Source organism: Rhinoderma darwinii, chromosome 2 (assembly GCF_050947455.1).
Source record: "Rhinoderma darwinii isolate aRhiDar2 chromosome 2, aRhiDar2.hap1, whole genome shotgun sequence".
Classification (NCBI taxonomy): Eukaryota; Metazoa; Chordata; class Amphibia; order Anura; family Rhinodermatidae; genus Rhinoderma; species Rhinoderma darwinii.
The window spans coordinates 119,985,228-120,005,884 of NC_134688.1; positions in this window are offsets into that span (position 1 = coordinate 119,985,228).

Here is a 20,657-nt window from a genome sequence, read left to right on the forward strand (position 1 = left end):
ACATTGCCCATGCATAGATGGTGCCAGTGCCCACATACCACCACAGTGCCCACATATAAAGTGCCAGTGCCCACATATAAAGTGCCAGTGCCCACAGATAAAGTACCAGTGCCCACAGATAAAGTGCCGGTGCCCACATAGTGCCACAGTGCTCATGTAGATGGTGTCCATATAGTGCCACAGTGCCCATGTAGATAGTGCCACACACCCCTTGAAGATATCGCCACCCTGCCTGTAGATGGAGCTACCCCCCTGTAGATAGCTCCACCCTGCCTGTAGATAGCACTAACCCCACCATCCCTGTAGATAGTTCCATTGGGACTCCCTCTAGTTGCGGAATGCCCAGGCAGAGCATCGGCCACACTGTGACAGGGGATTACGCTCCAGTGGGAGCCCCTGACGTCACTGTCCATATATGGATAGTGACTCCAGGGGCTTCTCCAGGAGGAAAATCTCTGGCCAGACTGTCGGCAACGCTCTAGCCGGGGATTCCACTTCAGGAGGTGCCTCTGACGTCACTGTCCATATATGGACAGCAATGTAAGGGGCTTTAAGATGTCGGAATCCCTGTCAGGAGCGTCGGCAACGCTCCTGGAGGAGCTGCAAACGTCACCATCCATATATGGACAGTGACGTCAAGGGCTTTCCCAAGACAGGAGTCCCCGGCCAGAGAGCTTGCGCTGCTTAGGCCTGGGACTCCATAGTTGAATGCTGGAGCAGGTTTTGGCCTGATGAAGACGTCGGTCCGGCGTTGAAATGCGTAGCCTCTTCTCTCTATTAATAATTAAATAACTTTACTTATGTTTGCCTAGCCTTGTGACACTAATTACCATAGCAGCGCCTTTGGTCCTTTTTTACTCTTTTTAAAATCATACACAGTGTAATATCTGCTTAATGGCCTCTACACAGTATAATGCCCCCTCCCCTAGCTGCCACACACAGCCCCCCCTTGTAGATAGTACCCCCCTGTAGATTGTGCTATACAGCCTCCCTGTAGACAGTGCCATAATCCCTCATCTCCTCCTTGTAGACAGTGCCATACAGCCCCCCACCTCCCCCATGTAGACAGTGCCATACAGTCCCCCACCTCCCCCTTGTAGATCCTTGCGTAGGCCGGCGTGATCCTGTAGCCTACTACAGAGGTTTCCAAACTTTTCGGACTCGAAGCACCACTGGAAAAAAAATCAGCCCACCACTCACAGTAAAGTGACCATCAGCCCGCCACTCACAGTAAAATGACCATCAGCCCGCCATTCACAGTAAAATGACCAGCAGCCCCACACTCACAGTAAAATGACCAGCAGCCCGTCACTCACAGTAAAATGACCATCAGAACCCCACTCACAGTAAAATGACCATCAGCCCGCCACTCATAGTAAAATGACCAGCAGCCCCACTCACAGTAAAATGACCATCTGCCCGCGACTCACAGATTGCCTGTAGATAGTGCCACACAGCCCCTTGTAGATAGTGCCACAAAGCCCCCTTGTAGGTAGTGCCACACAGCCCCCTTGTAGGTAGTGCTACACAGCCATCTGTAAGTAGTGCCACACAGCCCCCTTGTAGGTAGTGCCACAGCCTCCTTGTTGGTAGTGCCACAGCCTCCTTGTAGGTAGTGCCACACAGCCCCCTTGTAGGTAGTGTCACACAGCACCCTTGTAGGTAGTGCCACACAGCCCGGTTGTTCGTAGTGCCACACAGCCCCCTTGTAGGTAGTGCCACACAGCCCCCTTGTAGGTAGTGCCACACAGCCTGTTTTAAAATCGGATGAATCTGATTTGTCAATTTTTTGCAACACACTTCCCTCTGTAGATAATACCGCACACTGCCCTCTGTAGAAGCTGCCATAGCCCCGCTGTAGGTAGTGCCACACAGCCCCCCTTGTAGGTAGTGCCACACAGCCCCCTTGTAGGTAGTGCCACACAGCCCCCTTGTAGGTAGTGCCACACAGCCCCCTTGTAGGTAGTGCCACACAGCCTTCTTGTAGATAGCACCCCCCCTCCGTTAGATAGCGCCACTCTAGCTCCCTGAAAGTGCGGAATCCCTGTGTGGCCGGGGATTCCACTCCTGGATGGAGCGCTTGATGTCTGTCCATATATGGACAATGACATCAGGGGCAACTCCTGAAGCGGAATCCACGTTCACAGTGTTGCCAAAACTGTGACCGGGGATTCCACTCCAGGAGAAGCGCCTGACGTCTCTGTCCATTTATAGACAGTGACGTCAGGGGCTTCTCCTGGAGTGGAATCCACGTACACAGTACACAGCGTTGCCGACTCCAAGAGTGAAGAAGGAGGAGGAGGCGTGGACGATGAGACAGGAGGAGGAGGGGGCATGTACTATGACTGATGACGCTCCGTTTCTTTGCTCAGCCAGCACTTCCTGCTGTGTAAAGACACAGCGCGTCATCAACTACATCTGCAGGCGGCGGGACCAGAGGAGGCGGAGCCCTGAAGAGCTCATGAAACATCCGCCCGGCCCACTGCCTGGAAATGTAGTTGATGACGCACCGTGCCTTTCTCAGCCAGAAGTGCTGGCTGAGCAAAGACACGGTACCTCACAGGAAATAAAAATGTTACCCTGGGTGCGGTCACGTGACGGCAGATCAGAACAGGAGAACGCTGGCACAGGTAAGTCCACACTATATTAGAAATGTTATTAAATAAGACTAATGAAGTTAAAATGTAAATCAAATTTATTCCCGGACAACCCCTTTAATGAGGGCTTTGTATATAAAGACTGAAAAGGGAGAAATTGTAAAAAAAAAAAAGAAATCTGCCTTCTAAAATCCAGGAATCTGTCATTGCAAAAATCTTTATAAAGACATATGGACGTTAAAGATACTATAAACAATATAATCCACACAAAAGTGTGAATAACAAAAGCAAAATAGCATATATCAACATACACGCCAGGCTTATGTATTTATGTTGTTATACTGCCATCTCTTGTGATCATTTGGTATTGTACCCTTTGAATGCATATTAGGGCAGGGGTGGGGAGACCTTTCTTCTGCCAAGGGCCATTTGGTTATTTATAAAATCATTATAAACGTAAAAATTATCCTGCTATATTTGTGTTTCAATAATTTTTGGCAAAATAACATTTTATTTAAGTTTTACAGAAAGGCAGAATGCGAATGACAATATGCATAAGCGCCACAGTACATATAGTAAACGAGTAATTGTTAGAATTCACAATAAGAAGACTCGCATGTACATTATGTTATATCAAAATGAAACAGAACATATCATACAAACAGAACCATAAGAAAGTATGAGCATCCATGTTCACACCACTTGCACCAACGTCAAGGGGGAGGGGGTAGAAAGGGTAAAAAGGGAGTGGATAGAAAAGGAGGGAAAAGAAACGTGCAAGGATGGAGGCCTCCAATAACATCAGACCTAGTGTGAAGGTTTAGGAACTAGTCCCCTACTAGAATAACCACCATCCTAGTCTGCACCCCATAGGTGTTGAAAGGATCCATTTTTGCAGAATTCAAACCAGGGTGCCCAAATCTTTCGGTACTTGGCATAAGAGTGGTACTCAAGATGCGAGAGCTCTTCCATTCTCGCCAATGACTGTGTTTCAATCATTTTTATTGAGGGTTTTCAAAAAGAAAAAAAAAAACATGCGATAAACAGTACAAATATCAGCCAGGGGTAGTCCCCAGAAATCAAATTGTAACAGGCAAATATATACCATATATTGCTACAGGTCAAGAAATAAAATAGGGGGAGGGAATATAAAAGGGAAGGGAAAGAAAGAAAGGGAAAGGCAAAAGAGTGAGAGTCGAGTATCCTAGAGGTCAAATATACCTAAGAGACCGTCCCGAGATATCCGAGCCATGGCTGCCATACTTGAAGGAAGAGTTCTTCCTTATCTGAGACCATACAGTGTAATCGATCATTCACCATAATCCAATTCAACTTAGGCCCCATGCACACGACCGTGTTCGGTCCGTGATATACGGTCCGCATGTCGGCTGCATGTCCCGGACCGAACACAGTGCAGGGAGTCGGGCTCCTAGCATCACACTTATCTATGACGATAGGGGTCACTGCCTGTCCGCGGAACTACTGTCCCGTACTGTAATCATGTTTTAGTGTGTGACAGTAGTTACGTGGATAGGCAGTGACACCTAGCGTCATAGATAAGTATGATGCTAGGAGCCCGGCTCCCTGTACTTTGTACGGTCCGGGACAAGCGGCCGACATGCCGACCGTATATCACGGACCGAACACGGTCGTGTGCATGAGGCCTTAGTCTTAACCAAATGAAGAGGAATTACAGGGCTTTTCCAAGATGTAGCTATAGCCATTTTAGCTGCCAGAAAAAGAAAGGATACAAATTTATGAGAGGCTATAGACAAGCCAGGGACAGTCTCATTAAGTAACGCCTGTGTCGGAGACAGAAGTAAATTAATCTGGGTTATAGAATATAACATATTAAAAATTCTCCACCAAAATCGGCGAACCTTAGGGCAACCCCACCACACATGTAGAGGGTCTCCCACACATGCACAGTGTCTGAAGCACAACGATTAGGAAGTAGAGAACATCTTGGCCAGTCTGGAAGGAACTAGGTACCATCGTAAAATTACTTTATAATTGGCTTCAACCAACGAAGCATTGGTAGAAATTGTCACGGTACGTTCTGCCATATCCTGCCATTCCCTTACAGTAAAGGATGTGTGTAAATCCCTCTCCCACATAGACATGTATGATGATAGTTTGTCCGACGGAGAAACCAAAAATTAGTAAATATGAGTCAGAAGGTGATGACAATTAAGATTATATAAGCATAATTGTTCAAATACAGATGTACTTTGCAAAACCGAAGAAGGTCTAAATGAGGACATAAAATGGTGAATCTGTGATAATGGAAAATCTCAGAGTCCGGCATGTGGTGAATAGACTGATAATAATGACAGGGTTTTACGCCTAGTATATCAAAAAAGTGTCCAATTCTTTAATGTATCCAGCAAAATTGAGAACAGAATATCAGGGTAAGGTTAATTTTCATTCGTCACAGGAAGAGACATTTAAGTGGTTAGCAAGTTTGAAATCATTATGAATTAATTAATGGTGTATTAGGGGAACATGCGTTGGTTGAGAGACTTGTTAAAAATATGACAAGTCAACGGAAGGGAAGGGGAGGGGGGTGGGGCAAGACCGGTCTGGTATTGGTATACATTAAGAATTTTTTACGAATATGTTATATAAAATTTCTAATATTTGTTACTTTTCATTCTGTTAAAACGCACGGATGAACACTAAAATTGTGGTATGGAATATTAGGGGTATGGGGGAAAAATTAAAACGTTTTACTATTAAGAATTATATAAAAAAAACAGTTTCCATCAATTACATGTTTGTTAGAAACACATTTGACACAAGAAACAATCCCAAGATTGGGTAATAGGTGGTGGTCACAACAGTTTCATTCTATACACTCCTCCTATTCCAGGGGAGTGAGTGTTCTTATTCACTCGGGAGTGCAATGTGAGATACTTGATAAAAATATAGACAACGAAGGTAGATTCATTTTTATTCACTGTAGATTAAAGGAATTAATTTGTATTTTAGCTTTTGTATACATTCCACCTCCGTTTTCATCCGTGGTGTTCAGGAAATTATGTAATTATATTATTAGTAGAAGCGATTGTCCTGTAATGGTTTTGGGGGATATGAATTGTGTTATGGACGAGGTAATGGATAGGGTTAGCACTAAGGGAAGAAATAAGAGCCCAATTAAAACATCATTGGCGAGGATAAGTGAAGAAATGGGTCTAGTAGATATATGGAGACTGAAAAACCCTAAAAAGAAAATGTACTCTTGTTATAGTGGTTCACACCATACCATGTCACGTATTGACTTGGTATTGTGTAGTGAATCACTTGTTACAACTATTGGGAAAATAAAATATGACAACAAAAGCATTTCGGATCATACGCCACTTATTGTGGACATAAAAATAAATGAAAAAAAGGAATTCATTAAGCCTATAAAAATAAATCCACATTGGTTCTCATTATTAAAAGACCTTGAAAATATTAAAGTTGAAATTCATAATATTTTGTCACTAAATTGGGAGACTGCCCCAGACTTAATTGTCTGGGAAACATTAAAAGCCTGTATAAGGGGTATCCTTTTTGAAAGAATAATAAGATTAAAAAGAGAATATAATAAGATTGAGCAAGGAAAAGAACGAAGTGCAAATTTGTTGGAGGCAAATTACTTTGAAATCCCTACGGAAGATAGTTTAAAGTTGTGGCTTCAGGCCCAAGAGGAATATAAGGCCTGGTTAATCGAGAAAGCACAAAATAAATTATTTTTTCTGGGGCAGAAAAATTTCTGTGAATCAGGAACACCAAATAAACTGTTAATGAGTATTATTAAAAATCAAAGTCAGAAGAATAATATTTTGGCAATTCTTGATAAAAGAGGGAATATGATTAAGCAAGATTATGAAATTAGATCAGAATTCTTGAATTATTATTCAGAATTGTATGGCTCCGGAAAAAAGTATAATGAAGAACAATTGGAGCTCTTTCTAGATTCAATGTCTTTCTCCCCCTTGTCTGATATTCAGAAAGATGAGTTGGATCCACCAATCTCCCTGGAAGAATTAAGAAATGCATTGACTAGTGTTAAAGGAAATACAGCTCCAGGTTTGGATGGTTTCCCATTTGAACTGTATAGAACATTTGGGGAAGAACTATTACCAGCCCTGTTAAAAACATTGGGTTCGGCAGTGGTAGAGGGCAAATTGCCAAGCTCAATGGTAGAAGCTAATATAGCTTTGATATTGAAACCAGGTAAATGCCCGGAAAGGATGGAATCTTACAGACCTATTTCCCTGTTGAACACGGATGCTAAACTTTTCGCCAAAGTGTTGGCGGGAAGGTTGGCTAAAGTAATCTCTACTGTAGTACATAGTGATCAGCAGGGATTTATTTCTGGTAGAACGGTCAACCAGTGTGTTCGTCGGGTATTTGGGAATATTCAAGTTACACCAGGAGAGGCCCCCCGCTCCATTCTGTCTCTCGATGCAGTCAAAGCATTTGACAGAGTGGAGTGGGGCTATTTATGGGCAGTCATGAGAAAGCAAGGTTTTGGAGAATTTTTTATAGGAATGGTTAAATTATTATATAATGGTCCTAGAGCAAACATTAACAGAAATGGTGAGAACTCAGAATTTTTCAATTTAAGTAGGGGTACAAGACAGGGTTGTCCTCTTTCTCCCCATCTCTTTGCATTGGCAATGGAACCTCTCGCCTGTTTGATCAGAGAGGATGGAAATATTGTGGGTTTTGGAGCTAGGGGGGAAGAGGATAAAATTATCTTATATGCTGACGACCTTTTATTTTTTTTGACGAACCCGGAAGAAAAATTGGATTATGTTATATCTATTATTCAAAGATTTGGATTCTATTCTGGTCTAAAGATCAATTGGGAAAAATCCATATTAATGCCACTAGATAAAAGCGATTTAGTACTACAAACAAAAATTCGAATCATATATCCAGGAGAAAGTTTTAGATATTTGGGTATAGAAATTTCAGAGAATATAAAAGAATTTTTGGATTATAATTTGCTCCCCCTTATAAACGAAATGGAAAAAAAAATAAGAATATGGAACGAATTGCCAATATCAAAAGCCGATAAAATTGTCTTGATTAAAACAGTTCTAATCCCCAAACTTTTATGTGTTTTTGGGGTTACCCCGGTATGGATACAAGATAAATATTTTAAGAAAATCATAACTATCTTTAATAACCTGATTTGGGGAAGGAAGAGAGTTCGGATTAAGCTAGACTACTTATGTCCTTCAAGAGAACGAGGAGGACTAGCATTTCCAGATATTCGAGTATATTACTTAGCAGCACAATTACAATACATACAAGAATGGGATAAAGTCGAGTTCTTACAATGGTTGATCACTAACATTAAAGGCCGTTTTTCAGATATTTATGAGGTGTTAGAATCTGGTCAATTAAAATCTGGAGTTATGGAAAACGTGTTGACAGCACAACTCCTGCATGAATGCTGGAATAGTTTAAGAAATATGACTGGTCGAAATGGTTTTTTATCCTTTTCCCCGTTATGGCACAATCTTAATATAGAAGAATGTAAGGCTATCCCAGAGTTACCATTGTTAAAGCTTAGAGGGATTAGATATGTATTAGATATAATGGAAGAAGGAAAAATCAAAACATGGGAAAAATTATCAGTTGATTTTGACTTGACGGAGAAGGAAAGATTCTCCTATATCCAATTAAAGCACGCATTTGATAAATTTAAAGATGGCAATCCTCTCAATAAAGACCATATGGATGACTTCTACAAAAAACTGAGAAAATACAAATGTGAAAAAAAACCTCTCTCCAGGTTGTATAAATCCCTGATGGAAATAAAGTCAAGGAAAATAAAATGTAATTGTGTTATTAAATGGGAGAAGGAATTGAATAACGATTGTGTTCTTGATTGGAACATAATATTTCAAAATATTTCTAAAGTATCGATAAGCATGAACCATCAGCTTATTCAGTTCAATTTGATACATAGGCTTTAAAAACGCCAGTCCTTTTGAGTAAGTTCTCGATTAATAAAGCTTCTAACTGCCCCAGATGTGGTGCAGCGGAAGCAAACTATTTGCACATGTTATGGAATTGTATTAAGATTGCTGATTACTGGGATAGAATTTTTAAAAACATTTTGGAAAAAATAGATCCAGATATAGTGTTTCAACCTCAACTGGTGTTGCTGGGTGATGATTCCAAATTAAAAATTTCTAAGGAAAAAAAATGTGGATTAATAAAACTATTATTTATTGCAAAATTACTAATAGTTAGAAAGTGGATATCTAGCTCCCCACCGGAGTTTAATGCTTGGGTAAATAATGTAAAAATTATAATGAAATATGAGAAAATCTATAATCAAGGCAAACACTGCAAAACCTATTGGGGGGAGTGGTAAGAATTGTTGTTCTTTTTGTTTTTTGTTTTACCAAGATCGGTCTTGAGAGGGTGGGGGGTGGGAGTAGGGGGAAAATGTAAAAATGTGCATAATTGTATTTTCTTTATTCCTTACTTGTATGGAATTTTATATTGTATTGAATAAAAAAAAAAAAAAAAAAGTGTCCAATTCTATATAAGCCCTTGTCCAGCCACCATTGAAATGCTGACGGCTGCATACCAGGAGCAAAAATAGAGTTAGCAAACAATCGAGCTGCAGGTACATGTATGGAACAGAGCCGGAATCTGTGACCCAATCGATCCCACAGCGCCAAGGAAAGAGGAGAGGAGTGGACACAATACAGGTGGTCTATGTTTGGGCTTTAACCATAACAACTGGTCTACAGGAACCCCAGGGGTAGCTAGCTGCCTGTTCAATAGAAATCCAACGTGTTTGATTATTGCTACCATGAAGTGAGACTAAAGGTCTTAGGCGAGCAGCATAATAATATTTAGTGAGGTTCGGTACACCCAAACCCCCAGAGGCCCTTAGGAGCATATAGAGTGCTTTGTGGGACTCTACAACGTTTAGGACCCCAAACGAAGGACAACAGAAGCCGTTGGATGTCTTTTTTTTTTTTTTAAAGTGCAGGGACATCAATCGGTAAACTGCGGAAATAATATAATATCCTGGGAAGGACTGTCATCTTAACTGCTGCAATCCTTCCAAACCAGGACAGAGGCATAGAAGCCCAGTGTAACAGGTCTGTATTAATTTTTTGTTTGAGAGGGAGGAAGTTGGTGCGAAAAAGGGTGGAATAGCAAGGTGTGATATGGAATCCTAGACAGGAGATTTTGTCTTCCCTCCATCTCAGCTCAAAGTTCAGTTGTATAAGTTTGGCCATGGAATGTGGAACGCTAATGTTCAAAACCTCAGATTTGTCATGATTGACCTTTAATCCAGAAATGTGGGAAAATTGGTCTAGAACGTGATAAAGATTCGGGAGGAAAAGCCAGGGGGGATGAAAATACCAGTAAGATATCATCCGCATACAGCGCGCGTTTATGGGTGTGACCCCTAACCTCAATTCCCTTAAAGGAACAGTGTCATCAGAAATTATTTTTTTATATGTTAAAGATGTTAGTGCTTTATTAAAAACTTTTATATTTATTTGTGTGTTTGTGTTTTACTTTTTCTTATTTTTACACTTTTTCTTCCCTATGGGGGCTGCCATTTTTTGTTCCATTTCTGTGTGTGTCGATTAACGACACATACAGACATGGAATACGGCAGCCACAGTCCCATAGGGACTGCGAACGGCTCCCGTCCCATTGACTGCAGTGTACGGCGTCTGTGTGGGAACTGCGCATGCGCCGCTCCCACACAGTCCTATTCGAAATTGGCGCCGTCCGGCGCCATTTTCCTGTGGACCGGAAGTCGCGGCCGGACAGTAATATTACTACTTCCGGTCGCGGCTTCCGGATTTGTGCACTTGCACCAGCGGCAGCAAACGGAGCGGACGGGCCGGAGGGAGCCGCGGCGGCAGGAGCAGGTAAGGGATTTCAATGTATGTTCGTGTTTGTGTGTGTTTACTACTGTATGTAAACCTACTACACTGTGGGTTAGCTCAAAAAATGGCGACACACAGTGTAGGAGGTTACACCGTTCAAACCCCTCGTTTATCCCGGCACTAGCCAGGATAAAGGAGGGGGGGATGCTGAGAGCTCACTAGAGCGAGGGCTTTTAACCCAATGTTGCAATGCTGCAATTTTGGGAACAGCTCCATCTAGTGACCAAAAATGGGTAGTATTATAAATTAGAAATAATTTATAATATTTCCTGGACTCGTGCAAAAAAATAAAAAAAATTTGAACAATGTTTAACCACCCACACACTAAATGTTTAATTTTTTAAAAAAAAACATGTTTTTCTGGCAACACATTCCCTTTAAGGTCTTTATTCAGCCTGATCAGGTGGGCGGGCTCTATCACCAAAACAAAAGGATAGGGGAGAGAGGTATTAACCCCTGTCTCGTTCCCCGGACTATGGGTATACGGTCTGAGAAAAAAACCTTGATCATCACCTGGGCAGATGGAGTCGAGTAAAGGCTACTTAAAAGAGTAATAAATTTATCGCCAAACCCCCATTTCCTTAATACAAAAAAGAAGTAGTCCCAGGTCAGGGAATCGAAGGCTTTATGCAAGTCTAGCGACAGGTTCAATGTTCCCGACCTCTGCGATCCATTCCACTGGGAACGAACAAGGGAGATAAGATCAATGATCCGTCTCGTCTGGTCAGTGGCTTGTCTATTTGGTACAAAACCCACCTGATCAGGGTGAATGTATTGTTCCAGAAAGGCATTAAGTCTGATGGCTAGAATTTTAGTGAGTATTTTCATATCAACATTAATCAATGATATTGGTCGATAATTCTGACAAGAAGAGGGGTCCTTAACAGGTTTGGGGATCACCGAAATGTATGCCTTAAGGGATTCAGGTCCAGGAGGGCAAATTTCTTATAGTAAGGATTAGAGAACCCATCTGGTCCTGGAGATTTAGCTGATTTGAGGGATTAAATCACATCCAAAACTTCTTGAAGCGATATAGGGGCCTCCATAGTATCTCTGTGAGGGTCTTGCAATACGGGTAAAGACAAAGGCGTAGCTAGGTACTCCAGCACCCGGGGCAAAGATTCAGTTTGGCGCCCCCCCAACCTCTTTCCCGACATCTCCTTCCCCCTCGCCGTGTTTGTTTTCTCTACCAATCGACGTGTCATTGCTTTTTATGTAACACATTTGTACATCTTACAAGCAATATGGTTCTATACACAACACCAGAACCAAGCTCAGTACATAAATACAACACCAGCACAAATACAGCTAAATTTAGTGCAACCCCTGCTGTATATGTGTGTACGGCGTAAAACTACAGCTCCCCGCATGGCCCGAACAATGGTAAGGATATGCTGGGAGATGCTGTTTCACAAAAATAAATCCTATCATAATCATCTTGCTGCAGATCAAAGAGTGACTACATTACTGATTAGAGGCAGAATAAACATTTACATTAAGTGACTCACCGGTGACAACTCAGATTCTAGTTTGTTTTTCTCCATCCGGTCCAGACCTCTATGATGAATTCTCCCGGTCACAGCCCATTTCTGCACTTTGCCGCTCAGATGTCTTCAGCTTCTCACTTTACCAACATTTCTGCACCTATAAATAAATATAAAGTTATCATTATACCACACACTACACCCCTAAATATAATAGTGCCATACACTGCACCTCTAATTATAATAGCACCATACACCGTGTCCCACACACACACTGTGCCCCCTGTAGATAGTGCCTGCCATAGAGCCCCCTGTAGATAGTGCCCCCATATAGCCCACCCCTGTATATAGTGTCCCACAAATAACTCCTCCTATAGTGCTCTACAGATAGCCCACCCCTGTATATAGCCCCCTGTAGATATAGCCCAGCCCTGTATATAGTGCTCCACGTATAGCCCCACCCTGTATATAGCCCCCTGCAGATATAGCCTACCCCTGTATATAGTGCTCTACAGATAGCTCACCCCTGTATATAGCCCCCCTGTAGATATAGCCCACCCCCGTATATAGCCCCCCTGTAGATATAGCCCACCCCTGTATATAATGCTCCACATATAGTCCACCCCTGTATATAGTGTTTCACAGATAGCCCACCCCTGTATATAGTGCTCCACATATAGCCCACCCCTGTATATAGTGCTCCACATATAGCCCACCCCTGTATATAGCCCCCCTGTACATATAGTCCACCCCTGTATATAGTGCTCCACTAGATAGTTCACTCCTGTATATAGTGCTCCACAGATAGCCCACCCCTGTATATAGTATATCTGTGGAGCACTATATACAGGGGTTGACTATATGTACAAGGGGGCTATATACAGGGGTGGGCTTTCTGTGGAGCACTATAGGGCGAGATATTTGTGGGATACTATATACAGGGGTGGGCTATATCTACAGGGGGACTATATCTACAGGGGGACTGTCACGACGCGGGGTGTGGACCCACTGGGTCGTACCGCGTAGCGGGGTAGCAGCTGGCCAACTAGGTACAAAACAATGTCTATAGTTCAAAACGGGTACCTGACGCAATAGTAGACAGTGGCAGGATCACGACTTGGCTTTCACAGCAGGTGACGCCGCGGATTCAGCGGGAAGGCACGACTTGGCTTTCACAGCAGGTGACGCCGCGGATGCGGCGGAAGACACGACTTGGCTTTCACAGCAGGTGACGCCGCGGATGCGGCGGAAGACACGACTTGGCTTTTACAGCAGGTAACGATAGTACGGGATACAGGGTACAGGCAGCAGGAACGGGCAACACTGGGAACTGGAAAACACTGGGAGACCTTTAGCAAGACAGACTAGGGTATACAACAACGCTCAGGCAAGGAACCAGTGGGCAGAGCTCATTTTTATAGTCCAGCAGCCATTTGGGCTAATAACTGATTACTGGCAGCTGGACGCGTACTGGCCCTTTAAGGCCGTGCACGCGCGGGCGTGCGCGCCCTGCGGGGAACGGCGCGAGGACCCGGAAGACAGTGCCGGCACCTGCCAGAGGGAGGAGGACGCCGAGCAGTGAGGTGTCCATGGCCGGGATCGTCAGGGGGTGAGTTAGAACGGCGATCCCCGGCCATGGACGTAACAGTATCCCCCCTCTTATGCCCCCTCCTCTTGGGACCAGAGCGGGAAAGAAATTTCTTCACGAGGACCGGGGCATCGATATTCTCCTCTGGCTCCCAAGACCTCTCCTCTGGACCAAATCCCCTCCAATCCACCAAGTAAAATGTCCTGCCTCCTACTTTCTTGGTAGCCAGGATCTCCCTCACTTCAAAAGTTCCGGATGAACTGCCAGGAGCCACTGCGGAACTAGGAGTCCTGGAGTAGCGGTTTAGAACCACGGGTTTTAGCAAGGAGACGTGGAAGGAATTAGGGATCTTGAGGGTAGGAGGCAGTCGAAGCTTGTACGACACAGGATTGATCTGCAGCAGAATCTCGAAGGGTCCAAGGAACCTGGGGGCAAACTTTCAAGATAGCACCCTCAGCCAGATATTCCTGGAAGACAGCCAGACCTTTGTACCTGGAAGAAACTGGGGAGGTTCTCGTCTTCTAGTGTCTGCCTTTCTCTTCATGCGGTCCACCGCCAGCAGAATAGAAGACCGTGTCTGCTGCCATATTTGCAGAAAGTTCCTGAAGGTAGAATCGGCTGCAGGCACCTGAGACATAGTAGAGCCGGGCAGGGGTATTCGAGGATGTTGGCCATAGACTATAAAGAACGGACTGGAAGTGGTGGACTCACTGGTATGGTTATTATAAGAGAACTCCGCCCACGGAAGCAGCTGCACCCAGTCATCATGTCTTCTGGAAACAATGTGCCGTAGGTAGTTCTCCATAATTTGATTAATCCTCTCAACTTGCCCATTGGACTGAGGGTGATAAGCTGAGGAGAAGTCCCACTTTACCCCGAGTAGGCTCTCCAGAACTTAGAGGTGAACTGGACCCCTCGATCCGAGACAATATGCAGATGTAATCCATGCAGACGGAAGATGTGTTGCATGAAGAGGTCAGCCAGTCGAGCGGCAGAAGGCAGGCCAGTCAGGGGAACAAAATGAGCCATCTTTGAAAAACGATCCACCACCACCCAGATCACACTGCATCCTGCAGAGGGAGGCAGATCCGTAACAAAATCCATAGCAATATGCCGCCAGGGGGCCTCGGGCACTGGCAGTGGTTGGAGCAGACCGGCTGGTCTGGAGTGGGAACCCTTGTTGGCTGCACACACCGTACAGGAGGAGACAAAGTCTATGACGTCTTTGGGCAGCGTGGGCCACCAGAACTGACGGGCAATCAGGTCTCGGGTCTTACGGGCACCCGCATGTCCTGCCAGCTTGGAACAGTGACCCCAGCGAAGGATTCTTCCTCTGTCTGCCAGCCGTACGAAAGTTTTTCCTGGGGGAATGCCTCTAACCTGCAGAGGGTTGACAGGGTAGATGCAGGAGGGATCGATAATATTCTGTGGGGGCTCCACAGTGTCCTCTGTTTCAAAAGACCTAGACTAGGCATCGGCCCTCACATTCTTGTCGGCAGGTCGGTAGTGGAGTTCGAACTGGAACCGTGCAAAAAACAATGACCATCTGGTTTGACGAGGATTCAGTCATTGAGCCGTCTGTAGATAGGTCAAGTTCTTGTGGTCCGTGAAGACCAGGATAGGATGAGCTGCGCCTTCCAGTAGGTGTCTCCATTCCTGCAGAGCCATCTTGATGGCCAGTAACTCCCGGTCCCCAATCGAGTAGTTGCGCTCTGCAGAAGAAAACAGCTTGGAGTAGTAACCACATACCACCGTCTTGCCTTTCGAACCCCTCTGGAAAAATAGAGCCCCGACACCAATAGAGGAGGCGTCCACCTCTAACGAAAACTTCAGAGACACATCAGGATGGTGCAGAATGGAGGCAGACGTGAAGGCTTTCTTTAAGGTTTCAAATGCGATCTCCGCCTCTGGAGTCCATACTTTTGCATTCATACCCTTTTTAGTAAGGGTGGAGATGGGAGCTGTCAGAGAAGAGAAGTTGGGGATGAATAGTCTGTAGAAGTTGGCGAATCCCAGGAAGCGTTGTATGGCCCTTAAGCCTTGGGGACGTGGCCACTCCAGGACAGCCTTGACCTTCTCAGGATCCATCTTGAGACCCTGATCAGAGATAATGTAGCCCAGGAAGGGAAGAGACTTTTCTTGGAACACACACTTCTCCATCTTGGCGTAGAGATGATTCTCTCTTAATCTAAGCAAAACCTGGCGGACATGGCCCTGATGAGTCACAAGATCTGGGGAAAAAAATCAAGATATCATCGAGGTACACCACAACACAGACATAGAGGAGGTCACGAAATATGTCATTCACAAATTCTTGAAATACTGCGGGAGCGTTACACAGGCCGAAGGGCATGACCAAATATTCGTAGTGTCCATCACGTGTGTTAAAGGCAGTCTTCCACTCGTCTCCCTGACGGATCCGGATTAGATTGTAGGCCCCCCGCAGGTCAAGCTTGGAAAAAATGTTCGCCCCCCGTATACGATCAAAGAGCTCAGAAATCAACGGCAAGGGGTACCTGTTCTTCACCGTGATCTGATTGAGACCCCGGTAGTCAATACAGGGTTGAAGGGATCCATCCTTCTTTTTGACAAAGAAAACCCCGGCTCCGGCCGGGGATGAAGACTTTCGTATGAAGCCCCTCTCTAGATTCTCTTTAATGTAGGCCGACATAGACTGGGTCTCTGGCAAGGAAAGAGGGTATACTCTACCGCGAGGAGGAGAAGAGTCAGGAATCAAGTCGATAGGACAGTCGTATTCTCGATGTGGTGGCAATATCTCTGCCTCCTTTTTGTCTAAGACATCAGCGAACTGAGAGTAACAAGGAGGTAGCCCAGAAAATTGCTGAGGCGAAGAAGGCTGGGATGGAAGGACATGACCCAGACACTTGGGACCCCACTGAAGAACCTCTCCAGAGTTCCAATTCAGGACTGGGGCGTGAAGACGGAGCCAAGGCAAGCCCAGCAGCACGGGGTTGACGGCCTTGGACAGGACATACAGAGAGATCAGCTCGGAATGAAGAGCTCCCACCTGGAGTCTCAACGGCTTGGTCACAGACAATACTGGGTCAGGCAAAGGCAGTCCATCTACCGAGGCAACGATCAATGGTCTCTCCAGCAAAACAGTGGGCAACTGAAGGAGATCCACAAGGTCTTGACAGATTAAATTGGCTGCGGAGCCAGAGTCCAGGTAGGCAGAGACTGGATGAGGCCTCCCGCCAGCGACAATGGTTACAGGAATGAACAGCTTGGACGAGAATTCTCTATCAAGTGCCGTAGCGCCCAGTGTTGTCTCTCCAACCAATCCCAGACATTGGGGTTTCTTAGGCCTCTGGGGACACAGACGCACAACATGGCCAGCGAGGCCGCAATACAGACAGAGTCCAGAGGTGCGCCTGCGCTGTTTCTCCTGATTAGACAGTTTAAGCCGATCCACCTGCATCGGGACCTCGGACGCAGCAGAAGAACAGGGCAAGAGGGGTTGCTGGAAGTTGGGCGCCAGTCTAGGAAGCCGTCTCTCCTGAAGAATCTCTTGGGATCTCTCTCTCTGAGCCTTATGTCCACGCGGCTAGCCAGCTGAATCAGATCATCTAGGGCAGCTGGGAGATCTCGAGCAGCCAGTTCGTCTTTGATCTCAGGCGATAGGCCATGCCAGAAGGATGCTACCAAGGCCTCATTATTCCAAGACAATTCTCCTGCCAGAGTCCGGAACTGGATGGTGTATTCGCCCACGGAGACGTCCTCCTGACGCAGGTTAAAAATAGCAGTAGCAGCCGATGAGGCTCGTCCAGGCTCCTCAAATACGGAACGGAACAACCGCACAAACCCCAGGAAGTCTCTGGTCACGGGTCCCTGTCGTTCCCAGATTGGGTTCGCCCACGCCAGGGCCTTGCTGGTGAGTAGGGATACAATAAAGGCGATCCTGGCTCCGTCCGAAGGAAATGCTTTGGCGTGCAGAGTGAAATGGATTTGGCATTGGTTCAGGAACCCCCTGTACGAACTTGCATCTCCATGAAACCGTGGTGGCAATGGCAGCGAGAACCGAGAGTCCGAACTGGAGCTGCCAGGAGGTGTAGCTGGAGGGTTGATCGGAGGAGTTTCACTAGGAGCGATGACGGAAGAAACTAGTGCACCAAGATGCTGCGCCATGGAGCGAGGCGCGATGACCCGGAAGACAGTGCCGGCACCTGCCAGAGGGAGGAGGACGCCGAGCAGAGAGGTGTCCATGGCCGGGATCGTCAGGGGGTGAGTTAGAACGGCGATCCCCGGCCATGGACGTAACAGGGACTATATCTACAGGGGGACTATATCTACTGGGGACTATATCTACAGGGGGATTATATCTACAGGGGGACTATATCTACAGGGGTGGGCTATATACAGGGGTGGGCTATATCTACAGGGGGGGACTATATCTACAGGGTGACTATATCTACAGGGGGACTATATCTACAGGGGGACTATATCTACAGGGGGGCTATATCTACAGGAGGGCTATATCTACAGGGGGGCTATATCTACAGGGGTGGGCTATATCTACAGGGGTGGGCTATATCTACAGGGGTGGGCTATATCTACAGGGGGGCTATATCTACAGGGGGCTATATCTACAGGGGTGGGCTATATCTATAGGGGTGGGCTATAGCTATAGGGGGGCTATATACTATATAGCCCCCCCTGTAGCTATAGCCCACCCCTGTATATGGTGCTCCATAGATAGCCCACCCTAGTATATAGCCCCCCCCTGTAGATAGACTCCCCCGTAGATAAAGCCCCCAGCGTGTAGATAAAGCCCCCCCGTAGATAAAGTCCCCCTTGTAGATGAAGGCCCCCCCGTGAAGAAAAAGTCCCCCCCCCGTAGATAAAGTCCCCCCCGTAGACAAAGTCGTCCCCCCTATAGATACAGCCGCACACTTTTATTACAATTAAAAAATAAAAATAAAACAATTCAAACTCACCTTATTCCCGCTCCCACGCCGTCCGGCAGCCATGGAGACCTGCTCTCTTCTGCGCAGGTCTCCTGGGGGTTGAACGCAGCGTCTATGAAAGGCGCTGATTGGCTGGGCAGGATGACTTTCCCTGTCAGTCAGTCAGCGCCTTTCATCGACGGAAGCGTCACTGGTACAAAAGGTACCAGTCGCTTCATTCGTGGAAAGGCGCTGAATTGCGACACAGGTACAATTATAGTGCAGGAGGAGGTGGCGCTGGCGCCCCCCTCTAAGCTGAGCACCGCCTGCCCCCCTCCCTAGCTACGCCCCTGGGCAAAGAGAAATCCTTAATTAATACCTGGGCTTTTACCGTATCTAAATGGGGAGGAGATTTATATAGAGAGGAGTAAAATGTAAAGAAATTATTGAGAACCTCTTTAGGATGTTGTGTGAGAGTACCGTTAGCTAATGCGGGGTTGGTCCCTTTGAGCAAAAAACCTGTATTGCGTCCAGCGAATGTGCTGTTCGTAAAACACAGGTGTCATGATTTTTTTTTTTTATTATTATTATTATTATTATTATTATATTGCTTTTAATATGATATTAACATAAATTGTATTTATTTGTGTTCTCATGTTCTACTTTTTACTGTGTTCTTACTTTTACTTCTCTATGGGGGCTGCCATTTTTTTTTCATCTCTGTATGTGTCGATTAACAGAGATGCTATACGCATGCTATACGCTATTTCCCTTGAAAACAGCTCCCCCGTACTTTCAGACGTTTTTTATTTTGTGTGCACACATACCCTTAAAAACTATAGTGTTTTTGTAAAGTTATTTTTAAACTACAGGCGCTTGTAAATGTGCACTATGGAGCAACTGAACAATGTGCCCATCTGCCATTTATTAACAGTGTCGTTCAGTGCCACCTTGGTGCCCATTTTCCACTTATTTCCACTTTAGTGTCCTTATGTTCAGTGCCCCCTTGATGCATATTTGCCATTTACTGCCCCTTTAGCACCCTTTGTCACAGAAGAACAATAAATGGCAAATGGGCATCGAAGGGGCACTGAACAGGACACTAAAGGGGTAATAAGTGGCAAATGGGCACCAAGGTGACACTGAATCCTCTGCCCATTTGCCATTTTTAGAACCCCATCAGTGCCCCCATACAACCAAAGCCCAAAGTCTGACTGACCTGCTGGGCTTCTTACAGTGCACTGTGCCCACTGATGCTCCTGGAGCGGAGCCCTGGGTTAATAGCCAGACGAGGAACACATGGTTAGATAGTCTCCTCCCTATCTTGCGTCCTGAGTGATGTCATCACGCCTGATAATCACTCAGGACGTAAGATGAGGAGGGGGAGCGGGGGAGCGGTAGTCGCGGCGCGGGGAAGCCAGTAGTGAGGTCAGTGAGTGACACCTGAGCCACTGGCGCCCCGAGCAGTAGCCGCAGCACGGGAGCAATTCACCCGCTGGCGCCCCCTTACAGCATGGCGGCTGGCGCCCTGTGCGACCGCACGTGTCGCACGTAGCTAAGGCCGGCCATGGTTACAAGCAAGTACCTGCCCTCAGGGTCTGCCACCATCGCTTGATATACGAAGGGAAGGTCACGTTTGAAAAAGATGCCCACTCCTCTCTTCTTTTCCGCAGCCACCGCTAAATAATACAAAGGATAATGGTTATGCATAAATTTAGGACAAGAGCTATTAGAGAAATGCAGGTCTTGTAGAAGCACAACATCACAATGTAAGGATTTATATGTCTGGAAGACCTGCCGCCGTTTAGTCTGCGAGTTGAGGCCCTGGACATTGTGAGTAACAAGGTCAAAAGAAGACTAAAGATCAGCCATACTCAAATCATTCATAGAAAGCAAAATACCCAAGATACTCGACCATCAGAAAAAGGGGACAGGAAAGGAGGGGAGAGGAGCAAAGTACAAAAAAAAAAAAGACAATAAACATAAACCATTGCGATTAATAGAGTAGTTTACAACACATCGCTCAAACAGGGCCATAGGGGATGTTGAGAGAGCAACACCCAGAGAACAATAGAATAACAGGTGTGTTTATCAAGACCTCAAAGCGGGCATGCCAGCGCCCAGTGGAAGGGCCAGCTCACGATAACCCA